The sequence below is a fragment of the Meleagris gallopavo genome, chromosome 2, assembly GCF_905368555.1.
Source record: "Meleagris gallopavo chromosome 2, MGAL_WU_HG_1.1, whole genome shotgun sequence".
In the NCBI taxonomy this organism is placed as follows: Eukaryota; Metazoa; Chordata; class Aves; order Galliformes; family Phasianidae; genus Meleagris; species Meleagris gallopavo.
The window spans coordinates 58072034-58090157 of NC_139405.1; the positions used below are offsets into that span (position 1 = coordinate 58072034).

Below are 18124 nucleotides of genomic sequence, written 5' to 3' on the forward strand. Positions count from 1 at the left end.
TTTCTCTTCTTGTTTTGTTTTTCTCTGCAGTTGATAATATGACATAATTGTGGTATTCAAAATCACACAGACCCGTATGTGCACATTCTTACTTTTGAGCAATGAGCAAAATATACTTGTGAAAATATTTACAGATAAGATTTTCTGCCCTTCCCTTTAGCCTGTTGTTTTTAATTGAAACTTTTAGCATCATAATATTATGATTGCATTTTGAGCTGTAAAGTGAGAATCTGCAAAGACAAGATAGCTCGCTCCTTAAGTTTAGGATGTTACAGCTGCCAGAATTTTGTTTACTTATTAATTTGACTTGAGAATTAAGTTTGTTTACTCATTGTTGCCTTTTTTTCCATTCCAGTAGTTCAAGGCAGAGATACTAGATATTGTGGCTTACTATCTACATACAAATATAAATAAATGTATTTGGAAGAAGAAGCACAGAAACCTGAAAAGAATTTTAGGTAGACACAGATAAGTAGTTCACAATAGCTCTTAGTATAGTGCTATGACAAAAAGTGAGAAAGAAAACTCTGACTTTGTGGGTATGATCAATAGCGATACGCTCACTGCATGTACATCCTGTATCCATGCTTTCATCTGGGAGATGAATATTTGGGAGGAATGGAGAAAAGTGCCAGAACAGAAGTTAGTGCTTAGCATATAGTCTTAGAGTAACTGACGCAAAGATGATAATTTTAGTCCATCAGAGTGAAGGTGAGGCCTGCAGCTTATATCTATATCTTGTAGAGTGTATGGGGGGAAAATAATACCAGGTTATAATACAAAAGGCTTATTTACTGTAAAGGAGGAAAAGCCTCTAATGGCTGCATGCTGATGCCAGACTTGTTCAAATTAGAATGAAGGCACACTTATTTATCTTTAACAGTGAAGCTATTAATCATTGAAACAAATTACTGAGAAAAGTGGTGGAAACAGTCTATTGCCATAAATTATAATTCCCAAAGGAATTATCACTGGACTCAGTTATTGGTTTCACCATAGAGGCATATTATGGAATCCAAATGCATTATCTTAAGGAAATTGAACTGAAGCAGTAGCACAAGCCACATAATGCTAGATTATCATCTGTGCAGTACCAAAGTACAGTCCTAATTATGATCATAGCAACAGTTCAGCCATTTGTTTTTTACTTGTTAACAGCATTGCTGAAATGATTTATCCTCTTTTTTCAAGGAGTGTCAAGGAAATGAAACTTTCATGATTTTCATGCTCACATGGAGATGACAGTCAAACAAGCTTTACAACTTTACATACCTTTCCAAATAATCTGTGTTATTCTGTTGTCAACATACTTTGGCATCTTTTGGCTTTACTACTTGACCTTCTCAACTGCCAAATTCTGGTTGTTACTGTGTGGCTTTTTAACTGCTGGGTAAACAACAGGCAGTGTAGAACTGCTCCCAGTCAGTTTTGTTAAAGCCAAACTGTTATGTTTGTAGACTACTTAATTGAAATTATTTCTTAAGTCTATGGATAGCTTCTTCAGATATTTTATATTTACATAAATTTGAATTGATGTAGGAGCTATTAATCCTAATAAAAATAATTATACATGAAAATAATTAATACCGACTCTGCATTTTGGACATTTTATATGGTAGATGGCATTTTTCCTGGCACTTTCCTCAGTCCTGAGCTGTTCAAGATGGCTATGCAAGTGTTCAGAGCCAGCAGCAACAAAGACAGCAACCAGAAATTTCAAATAAATTTCCCTAAGGATTTTTCTCTCTAGAAAAAATACATATGAATTTTAATGGAGAGTAGTTTTAAGAGCCTCAACAAATGCAGAAAACATCTTGAAGGGACACTTATTCCTTGGGGGGGAAAAAAAAATCCTACAAGAAGAGCATGGATTACAGTCTTTGCTGTTGTGACCTTTTTTCTGTGAAACCATTCAGGAATTAGGCTTGAAATACAGCCTGTGCTCTTTTCTTTCAGAGTACATACCTCCCATTCTTGCAGACTGTCATTTGGATAATCCAGTCTTGAAGCCCTGCTGTAGCAGAAATATCTGGCAGAAATATCTGATGATAGACCTAATTATTAAATAAGCTAGTTCTTCCTGTCAGTTACTGACTTCATTTAAATACTTAGATGTGAAAGTCATATATTGTATTAGCCTCTTCAACCTTTGCTCACCACCAGTTAACACAGATTCCTTATTTTGTACAGAAAAGAGCACTGCACGGACATGGTAGTATACCAGTTAAAAGCAGACAAGAAGCATAAATTTTAATAATTACAGTGGCAGAAAAGATCAGAAAAGTGTAAGGATATTAGCTAGACTCTGACATGAATGATTGTGTCTAAATACTTGACCAAGTACTTAGTTTGCTCACTTTCATCACTGAACACTTGTGATGATTGAGTTCTGTTCTTAAATTCTGTTACAAAGTCCATTAGAAGTTAAAAACATCCCAGCCAATTTTGTTTCAATAGCTACCCCTTGTCAAACTTCTCTAAATTATGATGGAAAGTATACAGACTAGATCACAGGGGCTTCATCAGTTCTGTTCTCAACCATCAGGCAGTATGGAAAGGTATGTATGGAAGCCATCAGGCAGTATGGAAATTCTTCTGTTCAGCATTTAACTTAAATACTGCAATAAAAATCAAAGTAATTAAAAAAACCCTGCAAAGTTTTATGTCATACAAAGTGAAATGCTTGCAGTCTCGCCATCTATCAGAGGCTAGTGCTGGAATGAAGGAAGATTCAAAAAAATTTCAGGTTTTGTAGGGGACTGTGCAATTCTTCGCTCCTTTGGAATCTTGTTCCTGAACACTAAGTGGTCAGAAATCAACTCAAGCTTTGAGGTTGTGTCTGGAACTTCTGTATCTTCCACGCATGTAGTCCTGGGAGGATGTAGAACATGAGTATCCAAACTTTTGGCTTGCCTGGGCTGTTCTGAGTGAAGAGCAATAATCTTGGGCTGCTTATATATAGATAGATAGGCTGCTCTGAAAGTAATGCCTCCTATTTATTTTCATGAAAATTTTTACAGATCCAATGAGCACAGTAACTGTTTCATAGAACAAATTCTCAGCTACACAACGCTGTTTTTCAATATAGTCACCAACATTACCTGTGCATTTTCACCATCAGTGAACAAGAACTTGAATGTGCTGTGCTTGTCAAAACCTGCGCCAGCAGAGGTGACCCGCTGTTGACACTGCTGAAATGCACCACACAAAGCTCACATCCTCTGTTTGTGTCTGTGCTCACATCCTCTGTTTGGTCTCCATAAACATACAGCAAACATTGATAAAGATCAGTGACTGCAATCTTTTCTGCTTGGAATTCCATTTCGCACTTTGTTTCATAGACTTGCATGTCAGATGCCATATTGTCAGAGAGCTCCTCTGCTGCCATCTGTCAGAGGGCGACAAAGCGTAATGGAAAAATACCAATATATTGGTGGGTATGGGCTGCCATACCACCAACACCCACCTCTGGTGTCATGGGCCAACATCATTAAACAGGAGGCATTACATTCAAATCAACCCTTGTCAAATATATAAGTAACAAAACTTTTTTTAACTCTTAATATTTATATTAGAATATTAAAAAAAAAAAAAAAGCAGGAGAGAGCAACAAAACCATAAAACAAGTGGGATATTTGACCTTGTTTTTGTGAAACTAACCTACCAGTCTGATTTGATGGCAGTAATTGCAATTCTTATTGAGTTCTCAAGCTGCTGTCAGAGATTTTTGATGAAATTTTACTATCCCCATGTTTCATTTTTCAAAATAGTTGTTCATAAATGTACATACTGCAAACTGGAATGAATAAGGCATGACTGTGAACAAGGAATATTTCTCTCTGGTAAGATAGGTCTTAGAAAAGTCTAGTAAAGAGACATAATCAGATTTTTGTTTGAATAAAGTACATGATTGCAGCTCAGTATATACGTTTTGAAAATTTGCAGGTAATGTATTTATGTCAACTGAAAACAGAAACACAAACATAACAAAAAATTGATATTATTTTCAGCAATCTTGAAACCTATTTTCAAATTAATTTATCCAAATAGAAATCACAGCTGCATGTATATATATATATATATATTTGTTATTCACAGAACTGTGTTTAGGCAATGTATCAAAGTGCATACCGTTATTTGCCATCACTTGAGGTGGCACTGCACTGTGTCCTCCCCACTGTTTTCAGCTCAGATGGGGTTAATAGTGCACTAATGTTCGGTTGGTACTGAGTAATGGGTGCACTCCTGGGTGTTTGGCAAGCAGAGCTGCTGCCTTTATAGTGTGGTTATACAACCTTCAGAGGTCCTTTCCAAATAGAATTCTTCTATCATGCTATCATTCAGTCTCTCTTCCAGATATTCATATCAATAGGAACAGGTGAAGGGACAGGTAAAGGTAAACAACTATTTGGTGGTTGTTATTGTTTTCTTATTACCACTTGTATTCACTGAAATTATGGCATTGCAAGTTATTATGTATTATAATTTTGCCTTAATGAACTTGGGGAGACAGCAGTTGCCATAACTGCAAGGGTCAATTCAAGGAGAAAGTGAGAAGATAGTTATGGAGAACTTAGCCAGTAGCAGAAGATTAAGGCCAGTAATTGCTAGGTAGTCTTAATAGGTATTAATACGAACATGCCACAGAAGGGTGTACAAAAGCTATCATGAATCTCATATATTTAAAGTGGGAAGCAGAAAAAATTTTGAAAAATCTTAAGTCTTCAAACTACTTCTGAGGAATTTTTAATCTAGCAGATTATCACGGTTGTCAGTTATGACCTGGTGGGTTGATTTTAGCAACAAGAGGTGACAGTAGTAGGTTTCATGTGTGCTTATTATGCAAGTCCCCTAAAGGTTAAGAGTTAGAAGAGATTAAAAAAAAATTACAGCAGAGAGAAGCTAGCTTTAAAATTACTAACAGACACTCAGCAGAATTTTTAAGCATTTTAGTAATACATTGGAATGGTGGAGATTGTTCTTTTTTTTCTTAAGCATTTACTGCATTCATCAATAAATCTGTTTTGTGACATTATACCGGTGTCCAGCAATTAGCCCACACTTCCAAATTATAGTCTGTCTGCCTGTGTGGCCTTGACTTGACTAATTGGCTGCTTTTCTTTTTTGTATTCTGTTGTGACTGTATGATGACAGTGATTCAGCATGTACAACACAGGCATAAAAAAATAATTTAATGCTCCACTTACTCAGCAAGCATGATTGACACTCTCTTGGGTGACTGTTAGAGTAGTGCTGGTCTCACTATCACATCAGCAGTTGCTTTGCTGTAACTATGCAGCCAAGACAACTGTGCTAGTACAATATCTTTTTGAAAGTCAAAATGTTGTAAAATTATTTAATAGGATTGACAGTTGGACTAGATAGATACCTAGAATAAGAAAAGACATAGTACAGAGTGGTGACTTCTTTTGCAAGTGAGGAATTAATCCTTTACATTTGCATGTGAATGAAAACTAGGTTTGTTGGTTTTACATTTAACACCACCATCTGTTCTGTATAAAGCAAGATCAATTGCTCATTAAATAATCACATTCTATACAAAACATCTAATTTCAAAAGGATTATAAGTTACTATCAACAGCATCTAAAATCATTTTCCTTTTGCTGCATCCAGTAAATGTCTGGTTTTGCCACATTTTTTATACTATCACCTACCCAGTTTTACTGTTGTCTGCAAACATTCTTAAACCATTTTTCAGTAGCATTTTCATGTCCTGGAACCATGGAATAAAACAGAGGTGCTCACAGGAAGTATGCAGAAAAATTGTTTCTAAAACAAATTATCTTAGTTTATTGTAGTTATCCGTTCCAAATTTCCAAGTGTCTGTTTAGCCAGAAAACAATAGCTTGGAGAAACACTAGTTGGCTGAACGAGAAGTAGTAGGGCAAGTTTCCTTCAGAGTTTCCTATACAGTTAAATATTAAATGGAAATATATTATTTAGATTACACAGCATATTTTAGAAAGCACTTTTACAGCTTGCCTGTGCCTCCTTCTGTGAGTGAGACTTTTTCTTTACTTTTGCATTCTTTGTCACAAAGCCCCTGTTCCATTACATGGAAAAAATAGCTCAAGAGCTCTTCTCTGCAGACTTGGACTTATTCTTAGTATTTATGTCCAAAGGAACTAAGCTTCTGCAGTACCTGGTCTGGGTCCAGGCTCCCAAAATGGCCTTACAAACCTTGGGGTAGCCAGATGGTTGTAGGAAAGAGAATGGGCACGGTATTGAATCAGCTTCAATCATTGAGCAATAATTTAAGAAGCTTTTTAGTTGCATTATTCAAGTTTTTACAGGTTGGTAATTCACTTACGTCCCAGTGTTTCATCAGAATTCAAGGGTGATGAGTTTCATGATAGTTGGGTACCCAACTATAAAAAGAATTTTCCTGTTTGGCACCTTTCCAGCATTTTAGAGTTCTAGGCATCTTTGAAACTTGTTTCTGTTTTCTTCAAGACTTCAGTGTTAGAGGAATTCTTTTTTGCCCACCTGTTTTATTTTTTGTCTGCATTTATGAAAAAAAGTAACCACTCTTCAACATATAATCCTGGCTTTGAGTGAATCTATGAAAAAAATGAAGACAATTTACTAAATAAATGTCCAAGTACTTGAGGAATACTTTCCTCTCCAATAGAAGCCAACAAGTTTTGCCATTTGGAGTGAAAAAGAGATTAATGCCAGTATTTTTTCAAGGGCAAGAGACGAGATAGACAACAGGCATTATATAATGCAGTGGTAAATTTATGAACATTCTTTTGACATTAAACGTTCTAATTTTCATTGATCCTGTATATATTTTAATATAATCTTCCTGATTTAATTCATAAACATTTACAGGGAGCTCACTGGTAATTTTTTTTATTTTAATCATTTGAATCTCTAACAGTAAGTTTATACCTTAATGTAGTTTTACAATCCTTTAGTAATTTATCTCAGGCATATACACTTTCTTACAGAAAAATAATTTTTAAAATGCAATTTTTGCCTGATTTTTTTTAAATCTGGTTTTTATTCATTCTTCTCTGCAGTAAAGCTTAAGTAGATCAGAATCTCAGTCTCATAACTTTATAGTGGCATGGTACCAACCATTGCTGAACATATGCTGTTCATCTAAAATTTAAATGAGAGCCATAACAGCAACAAATGAGCTGTATTCCAGGAGGAGAAGACTGAGATTTGCTGTAGACAGATTATCATTTGCAGGTGGTAAAGGACATTCATACGTCCTTTCTTATTCTGAGTTACTATGAAATAGACAGGTATGATGTACACACAGTAGAAACTCAGTAATGATTTAACAAGGGATATTACTGATACCGCTGTGTTTCATTTATGGTATATGTTTTAAGCCACTTGATGAATTTTTGTTTCACTCAGGTTTCATCATACATTAGATGACAGATATATAATCCAAATATTTGTGATTCTGTATATCATAGAATGACTTTACTTGGAAGGAACATCAAGGATCATCCAGTTTCAACCCTCCCTACTACAGGCAGGATTGCCAGCCACTAAATCAAGTATTAGATCAGGTGGTATATATAATGATATATAGAGATGTAATGGTATATGTTGGTTTGGTGAAAGTAGAAGAGCCAGAGCATGCCGTGATAGCTGTTGCTAGGTGTTACCCTATAAGAACAGCATCAGAAGGACAAAGTTGCAGGCAGTTTGCAATTTTTAGTCATCAGAGGTGAATGTGACAGTAGTTTTATTCCTGAATCTTTCTTCTGTGTTTTCTATTTATTAACTATTGACTGTGTTCTACATTTGGCCACTTTATTTCATATGGTGATATTTGCGTTTCCTGACTTGGAGAACTGAAGTTTTTATACTCCAGAGGAAGGAACTGAAACTTTTATGATATCCGTAGAAAACACTTGTATTGCTTATTTACATTCCTCCAACTTAGTATTTTGCATCAATACTAATAACATCCTAAGCATCCAAATAGGTTGGCCGTAAACAAAGCCATAAAGTAATGTTTATGAATGTGGATCAGAGAGAAGTGAAAAATGTATCATCTTACCAAACCGGTGATTTGCATTCAAATAAGTGTTTGTAAATGCTTTCTTCATAGCATTAAGTGGTTAGGTTCACTGAGTTGGTAAGTTAAGTATTTGTGTACGTGCATAAATGTCTATTCTTTTTTGTTGTTGTTTTTTAGATGATGATTTAATATAGCCCTTCCTGTAATTTATTTTTTTTACTAAGTCAAAAGTTTATTTTTCCCATCACTGTTAATTTTGTAATTGACTTGTGACAGTTAATCTCCACTATTGCAGCCCTGGACAGTTTTCCTAGGAATTTTAAAATCTCTGGTATCCCTGTGTTTTCTCTTGCAGCTTGATGCTTGTTGACACACTGATTCATGTTTTACAACACTTGATAAATTTAGTTCATCTGGAAAAATGAGTTTAAAGAGGTCATGTAAGCTTTTTCTCTCTCTTCCTAGACTATATATCTCCTTTTAATTTAAACTCTCAGAATAAAAAATAATAATAAAAAGTGGGATTCCTGCAGCTAAACTAAACTTGAACAATCAATGGAATTTATTATCAGGGGATGCTTAATCTCTAAAGCTAATACAAAGCTTCACAGCTATTGATTACACATGAAGGATACACAAACAGTTAATCGTGCATGTAGGGAAAAGAATAAACATTCTATCAAGAGGGAATGGGCAAATAGTTGTCAGATGTGAAGTTATATTTCATTGTTTACTATACCTCTGAAGGAGGGACAGCTTTATTTTTGCATCCAAAAAGATATCTCCTTAACTATATTGAATATCCCCTTGTTGCTACTGAAACTACTGTATTACAGTAATCAGCCATATAGTAATATAGTAATATAGCTGATCATCTATGTAATAATTTAGATGCTTTCTTCTGCTCCCTGAGGTATATAAGAAATTTCTAAACTGGCTTAATAAGTCAGTTGCTGACTGAAATGAAAGGGGAAAAATCTCATAGATTTTCATGCAATACCATTATAACCTTCATTAGCAACGAAATAAATCTGTATTGCTAGTACAGTATAAATGCTATTGCTTGACTTATTCTGGGTGCATATTTCACATAAGAAATAAGTGAACATGCTGAAGTACACAAAGCAGGTTCCTTTTGTGTTTGTATCCGTATTTATGTTGTATTCTGTATATATTGCACATCTGAAAAAGGAGGTGTTCAATAAGTCTGTTTTTGTTGTGAGAATACATACCTGTTAATTTTTCATTTTGTGTCTGACTGCTGAAATTACCTCAAATTGTATGATTTCTTTCAACTTCATTTGAATTACCTTTCTTTGATGTTCACTATTTCTTTATGTTTCTAAATTTAAAAAGATTAAAGGCCCGAGTTTTCAGATTTGGTTGACAAAAGTCATGGAATATGGAACAAGATTTGAGGAAATAGCAGAAAAAAACAATACTTTCGTTAGACTTTCCTACCTGTATTCATGTATGTGACTGATGTCCCGCTTATGTGTGCTTCAAAAATGAGTGATTGCACATATTTTAAAAGTGGAGTTACCTGAGATATGAAGCTATTATTCCAATAATATATGAAAAATCTGTTTTGATCCAATTAGTAATATAATTTGGTGTGGTTTTGGGTAGGGATGCACACAAGTTGGCAGTCCATGACTCTAGATAAACAATTAATGAACTATCATTAAGTAGTTATTAAAAGATGAAGCCAGTGATGTTAATTGATTTTGCATTTAGTCAAAAATCTGCCAGAAAGGAAAAGGAAACAGGAACTATTCTTTAATTAAAAAAGAAAAAAAAAAAAAAAAAAAAAAAAGGTTCAAGGAAATTAGAATGAAATGCATGACATTCTTGTGATGACTGAATAAATTGAACCTTCCTGTATTATCGTACTGTTGTTTAACATATATTCTTACATCACCTTAGTTTTAAGATCTGTTTTCCCTAGAAGATCCTAAAGAAATATGTGTTGCTTTTAGATATTTCATAGCTATTATGTTCCTCCAGCACCAGGGCCATATTTAGACAGATTAAACTCTGCCAAGAGCAATATCCAATTCCAGATTACATTTGTAGGTAATCTTCTGGCAAGCATGACCCTTAGGCATCCACAGTCATACCTCAGTAGGATCCAGGTTTTCCATGCAACATTTGCAGTGTAATTTAGGCATTTGGAGTATAATTTGTGTTCCTTAGGGGCTTTATATAACTTAGTTCTTTTCGATTTGTAGATCCTTGAAACACAGGGTTTTCATCATGTATATTCTAGAACATACAACCTTACCTAGGATTTTCTTTGTTCATAACATAATTTATTTATAGTTCAAGTAAGTTGTCCTGGATTTTTCTAATGGAGACTGAGAGACAATCTGTTAGTGATTTAGCTTTGGTAAAGGAACGCACTTTTGATGGAAATTTCATGACTGTCCCCAATTCATACACATTCTTTTGTATCACGGGGCTGTCACAGAATGTGCAAACCAGATTTCTTTGAAATGGAACTGGAAAATAGGTTTCTGTGATGCATGTCCAGCCACTGAAGGACTACTGATTCAAGAATCCAAAATACATTTAGTAAAACCGTGCAACATGTTTACAGTGTGGATGTCAAATCTCAAGCCCCAGTATTTTTCTTCTACTCAAAATGCATGTTGCTGATATAGATGCAGCCTTTAGGAAAGTCATCAGACCTGCTGTAGATATCTGTAGATATCCACTACTGTCATGGGTTGCCTTCTTAATCAGTGGAGATAATGATCAAGTACTTTTGAAGTACAATTTCTCTCCTCCTAAATTTCTTCAGCTGGTCATTTCTCTCCTCCTAAATTTCTTCAACTGGTCATGTTGTATGTATGCTTGGTTTTTAATCCTTCTAACCTAATAATAAATGGAATTTAGATGACTATCTTGAAAGCACGTGCTTACATACTAGAAGCTTAAAGTTAAGTGACCAAAAAGGCAAATAGGATGCTGACAGATAGCAGATCACTTAAAGAAATGCAGAAGTGATCAGAGTTTATGTTCTCTTGTGCTCAGACTTTGGTTGTCTGTTGAAAATTGTGATAAATCCAGTATAGTTCTGTTCAGTGAGTGATCTGCTTTTCATATATATCAATCTGAACTGAGTTTAGGATGAGAGGGAACTTAGTGTCTATGTAAAATGTTTCTCTAAAATTCATTGTTCACTAATAACAGAAGTAATAATTGACAGTAAAGCAGCTGAAATAAGCAAATGAGAAAGATTGCTTTCTTACTACACATTTCACAGCTGTTCTGGTTTTGGTTGTACTTCCTCCAGTGTTTTTTGCTCATGCCATTCTTATGTGCTCTTTTTAGTGGTCTTTTTAGAGGAATTCTTTACAGCAGCCCAACTGTAATATTTTTGTGAGTTTGGGGAACATTTTGTTTTTGTAGGACCTTGCATGAACCGAGGAAGCAGCAGGATCCACAGTGACATCTAAGAATAATTCCTTTTTATTTCCCACATGCCAAGGAAAGACTCTTTCTGGAAAGGTCAGGAGAAGCCACAGGACAGAGAGGCTCATGTTCTCATAAAAAAAAGTCTGGGGAATTCCAGTGGGTGTTCAGATTGAGAATATTAGCAGAAAAATTTGTCTTTTTTATTTTTAAATGTCAGGGCAAGATAATTAAAGGAGGTTCGGTCATAAACAAGCATTTCAAATTAAGGATTGCTATCTTAAATCTACTAATCCTTTAGTAATTGTCACACATTAACTTCTGTATGTAGGAGCTTTTATTGGATATAAGCACCACGTTGCTCAAAACTTACAGAATCATAGAATCACCAAGGTTGGAAAAGACCTCCAAGATCATCTAGTCCAACCATCCACATACCACCAATATTCCCCCAGTAAATTATGCCCTTTAGTACAACATCTAAACATTTCTTGAACACCTCCAGGCACAGTGACTCAACCACCTCCCTGGTCAGTCTGTTCCAGTGCCTGACCACTCTTTTGGAGAAGACTTTTTCCTGATACCCAGCCTGAATCTCCCCTTTTGCAACTTGAGGCCATTCCCTCTAGTCCTATCATTAGTTACCTGGAAGAAGAGGCTGACCTCCACCTCGCTTCAACCTCCTTTCAGATAGTTGTAGCGAGGGATAAGGTCTCCCCTGAGCCTCCTCTTCTCCAGACTAAAGAATCCCAGTCCCCTCAGCTGCCCTTGTAAGACTTGTGCTCCAGATTCATCACCAGCTTTGTTGCCCTTCTCTTGACACATCCCAGAGCCTTGATGTCTTTCATGTAGTGAGTGGCATTGTGGATTTATGCATTGTATCTCCCTCTTAAGGTTAAGATTCCTTTTTTTTTTTTTCTGTGTCATTAATGGGAGTGACTGGATACTCTTAAACTTGGTATGAATTTCAGTCAGTGCAGGTAAAGTAGAGATTTGAAGTCAGCCCCACAGTCTTTTACTGTACCAGAAAGAGTACGAGGAGGCAAGGAGGGCAAAAAAATGTACAAATCAGAAAGCCAACTCCAATTAAAAATTGCGTGTTCTGGCAGGATGCATTGGATGACAGCATATGGTGTTATTCAAGAAGCACTATATTTATCTTAACTGTCTGTGCTTTAAAATTTGGTAATTTTCCACTTCATACAAACAAAAAAATGTTTTACCTGTTAGTCAGAAAATCTAATCCTCTTTCCCTTGCATGTAACTGTGTATTGCAAACAAAGTTTAGGATTTCTGATGAAAGGCAGGAAACCAAAAAGAATTATCATGCTTCATTAATCTTATTTGATGGGATAGTTTTAATTTACGTAATAAGTTTTATCATTAAAAATTGGTTCTGAGGAAATGCATGATATCACCTTGTTCCTTCTGTAACTGAAGTTCTTTTCTTTTCACTGCCATTTCTGTATAAGTGAAGATAATCTCTACAAAGAGGCCCTGATATTGACCTGTCATATCACGTGTTGCTTATCAAGTACTAAAGAAATTGAATTTCATTTTATCTGTTATCTGGAGCTTCTTATTAAATCATCCTGCGGTTCAGAGATGGTATGAGGTCAGCAGGTTCTGTCTCTTTTGCCAGCTATCCCTGGATTATTAACCTTTGGAGAATTTCTGAAGCTGTTCTTTATTTTATCCCATAACATTGAGTTAAATCTTTTTGATCCATAAATTGTTGCAAGTGAATACCATGTGCATGTAATTCTCTTACTTAATGCTGTTTCTGAATAAGAAATGAGGACTTAGTAGTCTGTATAAATGTAGAAATCTCTCTTACTATTCAGGTTTTTGGTTTTTGGTTTTTTGTTTGTTTTTTGTTTGTTTGTTTGTTTTTGTTTTTGTTTTTCTGTTCTCTTTATATTCTCTCAGTGCTTCTGTTTTTAATTGGTAAATGTAACAACAGTCAGACTGGGTGATGGATCTGAGTAAGAGAGCAAATAGTAGTATTTGTTAGAAAAGACATGCAACTAGGGTGATGAGGAGAAAGATAATGGCGTTCGGGTGCAGCAAAAGACAGGCAGTAAACAGCAGTGAGAAATGTATGGAGGTAATAGCAGTGGCTGTGGACAAGGTGGATCTGGTGGAGGGAAGCATGTTCCCGGGAGAGGGGCTTGGGAGGATGGGGCAGTAGGTTTAGTGGAAGAAATGATGCAGACTGAAGGGCATTCTGAGGCAAAATAGTACAAATTGTGCCCTGCAGTCCCCAGTTAAGATTCAGTTTGAACTGGTCCTTTCCTCAGCTTCTCATATGAAGAACAAATTACATATTTTCACTGATCTAAAAATTTGCACTGCAACACCATCACCAAACCCTCCATATGTCTCATGGCTGTGTTTCTTTTGGAGGATGTGACTCTGCCAGTCAGGATGTTCATGCTTAAGAGCTTGAGACAATCTCAGGATATTGAATTTCAGCAACAGGAGGCCAAAGTGTTTTATGCCATCACCACAAGGAACCATCTTCTGTGTTAAATGTGTTTTCCATTATAGAGAAAGTCTTAAAAATATTTTAATTTTAATTTTTTATTTTTATTTTAGTTTTGAAAACAGAATTAGTTATAAAACAAAGGAAGTATTGCTTCACTCAATTTCTAAACTCAAAAAAATCTTTCAAAATCCTCCCCCTCATTGAAACTAGGTGATAGGTTTAGAATATTATCTTGGAAATGAGTAAGCCACTGTTACGCTTTCAAATTTGGTCTAGGAAAAATGGCATGAACTCTTCTAAAAAGGAGCTACAGGTTAGGAGCGTGCAGTGGAGTTTGCATTTCTGTGTTGGCAGTGGAAGGTCGAGTGTAAATGAGGTCTCTGAAGGACTGCTGCTGTGAGTCACTGCTACCTGGAATCTGAGGACTGCTCATTTTTTTCTGCTGCTGGCACTTAAATGACCTTGGAGTTTTGAACAAGTTATTAACCTTTTAGTGTCTTTTTCTCTTGCAGAATTAGCATAAACACTTATTTGTCTCACAAGGCTAATTGGTAAATTAATGTTTGGAAAATAGTACAGACTTTCTGCTGTCATTAAATATTATTAAAACTCCAGCTGATAGGTAAAGAAATGAATAGATTTTGAGAGAGTCATATTTCTTCCCTCTTCAGCAGAGTGTGCCATTTTGACGTTACTAAGTCATCAAAGAAGCAAGACATTATGGACTTGAATACCCAGGCATTTTGAATAAAAGTTCTAGATATGGCTGAAAAGGAAAGAGTGGGAAACAACAATTGGGAAGGCAGGGTAAAAGTGAATTCACTAGGTTTGGTGGTACAGAAACAATATCCTGAGATCAGAAGAGAATGCATAAATTGAAATTAAACCACAGGAGGATAAAGAAAATATTTCAGTAAACTCAAGTCCCCTTAAGATAGGGAAAGGGAAAAGTGGCAGATGAGCAGTCTCTTTTGCTCCTATCTAGAATAGAATTATTCTTAATGAGATGCTGGGATTTTGGGGAAGCCTGCTCAAAAATTCAGTAATATATTATCTGAGAAAAATAATTATTGGGAGATTGCTTTCTAGTGAGGTGTTACAGATGGAGGCTTTGTGATGTGGTCGTATAAAACAACTGGTCTTTACCTCTAGAGATCCTTGAGATAAATGTTGCCTGGAGGCAGGAGTAAAATTGTTGTTTCAGAGCATCGTTTTAGAAGCAGTGGGACTGTTGGCAGAGTTTACCAAAGCTGTTGAGAGACTCGGCAGATTTTAATTACCATCTCAATATTGCAGAAGTTGTTTAATTTCTGACAAAGAAGGGAATAGTTGTGAGAAAGTGAGATCACACTCTGTCTTTCATTCTTTCCTGTTTGACTGTGGAATAAAGGATTCTTTTCAGTATCTCTTCTGATGCTGTGACACATTTGTAAAATTTGCATAAATTGTAATTTATTTTTTTTTAAGATTAACAAAACTTTTTTTTTTTCTTTTCAAGTTCTGTATTGCACAGTATAAATGCATTGTACGGCTTGTCAGGAAAGAAGCAAGATGAAAATATAGTGCTTTTTTTGCTACTGATTAGTCTGCTTCAAACAGTACTGTTTTCAATCTTCATGGTCAAATGGCTTGTACCATATTATAATTCTTTTAGCAGTTCTAATAAACTTTAAATTCAGGTTCTTCTGGTGTGGTGGATGGAAGCATAACCTGGATTAGTAGAATAAATACAGAATTGCTAATAGGGGAAGAACCAATCCATTTTAAAAAGAAAAAGAAGCCTACAGTTCAAAACAATATTTACTCTTTTAGACCTCAAAATATATCAGAGAATGTGTAACTTTCTTGTCACTTGTGTGTGTAAAAAGCTTAACAATTATTACTTCCATTTTAGAGATACTTTTTTTTTTTTTCCCCCCCTAAGCAGTGCCTGAATATGTGTTAGGTTTTTTTCTGAGTACTTAGTGTAGCCAAAGAAATACTTGTTTTGTGAAGACTCTTACCAGGTCCTTCAGTAGATTGCTGTGTTGCTTCTTTGTTTACAACTGCCTCTCACCTGTTGGTACTTGGTGAAGTGTCATTGTCTATTCTATAAAAAACTTTTTTTCCTCCTTCTCTTCTTGTCTCTTATTTCTCGAGGACCTTTTCAGTGGTATCTTTCAGCTTCACATCTCTATTGTGGCATTATACAATATGTTCAGAAGGCTACTGCCCAGGATGTCTATTTTTGCATTTGTATTTTTTCCCATATATGTGATAAATTGGTATCTAAGGGCAAAGCAAACACGTTTTTTCAAAACCCAGAAAGAGAGAGATCATAGAAGCAAATAGGCATAATTTTTTTTTCCTTCAGACTAAAAGATTTGTAGAATATCCTGAGCTGGAAAGGATTCAGAAGGATCATAGAATCATAAGAGTTGGAAGTGATACCCAAGGATCAACTCTAACCACTGGCTCCACGTAGGGCCGTCCAAAATCCAAACCCTATCTCTGAGAGCATTGTCCAGACACTTGAACTCCAGCAGCTCAGTGCCATGACAACTGCCCTGGCAAGCCTGTTCCATGCCCCCCACTCTCTGGTGAAGAACCTTTTCCTGACAGCCAACCTAACCCTCCCCTGATACAGATCCATGACATTCCCTTGGGTCCTGTTGCTGTCACCAGAGAGCAGAGCTCACTACTTTCCACCTGTTCCCTTTGTGAGGAGCTCTGGGCTGCCATGAGGCTTCCCCTTAGCATCTTCTGCTCTGGGCTGAACAAACCAAAGGACCTCAGCTACTCTTCATACATCTTGTCCTCCAGACCCTCTCATAGTTTTATGTCCTTCTTATGTTGTGGCAACCAAACTGTACCCAGTGCTTGAGGTGAGATTGCACAGTGCAGAGCAGAGTGGTACAACCCTTCCCCTTGCTCAGTGGCAGTGCTGGGCCTGATACTTTCCAGGGTACTGGTGTCCTTTGGGCTGCCAGGGCACGTTGCTGGCTCAGAATCAACTTGCTGTCAAACCAGAACCCTCAGATCCTTTTCCACTGGGCTGCTCTCCTGCCTCTCCTCACCAAGTCTGTACATATACCTGGGGCTGCCTCATCCCAGGTCCAGAATCCAGCACTTGCTCTTGTTAAACTTCTTGCACCTGATAATTGTTCGGACCTCTAGGTCAAGATTTCTCTACTCTTGACAAAGTCAACAGCTCCTCCCATTTTATCATCTTTCTTAAGAAATACCTTTATGTTACATTTAGAATTTGTTTGTTCTGGTGTTTGAAACTAAAATTCTGTGGTTTGCCCTGAAAACCTTGTCTAAATAGATTATACTGATTGATATTTCCTTGTTTCAGTATACCATCTGTGCTTTTGGCTTACTGTTACCATGGTTGGGATTCTCATTTCATAAGTGCAAGTTACACAGGACACTTAGGTCCAGAAAGAGAAATGCTGTGTTTCACTTTCTTGGATGATTTCAATGGTTTTGACCTTACACCAACAAGGACACAAGGCTGCAGCTGTACCTACAGCAGGCTCTATTTTCTGTAGTGAAGAAGTATGTGTTAGCAAGGTACAAAAATCCCCTTGATATATTTCTAGTGAAACATATACATAGTGTATATGTAGTCATGGCCATGATTTTCACTGTGTAATCATTTTAATTAAGTTCAACAATAAAAGTTAGCCTTGCATGAGGAATGAATGTGTTAGAGAGATGATGAAGGATTGATGACAGCTTGGGGGGGACAGTCACGTCCTCCCCTATTGAATTTGCTTGGCGGGGGGACTTGGGTCACAGTTCAGAGATTACCATTTCAGAGCAGTGGCCAAAGTTTTAGGGATCTGAAAGAAGAGGGATATAATCGGAATATCCAAAAGGTTTTTTTACAGTATTTCTCAGGGGTTTTGTTTGAATGGATAGCCTCATTATTAAAATTAATAAACATCAGTTAATATCTGCATCATTTTTTGTAATTGCTGGCTTAGTAAGGTGATTAGCTAATTAGCATACAGCATTGCTTTGTGGCATGATAAATCATAGTGCGGTGAATGTTGACTCTTCATCACTATGATATATTATCTAATTTTCTCAGGTAAAAATAAAAATGGGAGGAAAGGGTGAAAATTAAGAAGGAAAGCCAGTGGTGACAACTGGGTGGCATTTTGGACAATTTTACATCTGCTGTCTGTATTCTCAGTTGCTTTGAATCGTTACACTATTA

General features: G+C 36.2%; 1 protein-coding gene across 1 annotated transcript in view; it reads left to right on the forward strand.

Moving 5' to 3' along the window:
• PTPRK (protein tyrosine phosphatase receptor type K) overlaps positions 1–18124 on the forward strand; it is a 391871-nt gene that overhangs the window by 282477 nt on the left and 91270 nt on the right. The window lies entirely within an intron of this gene.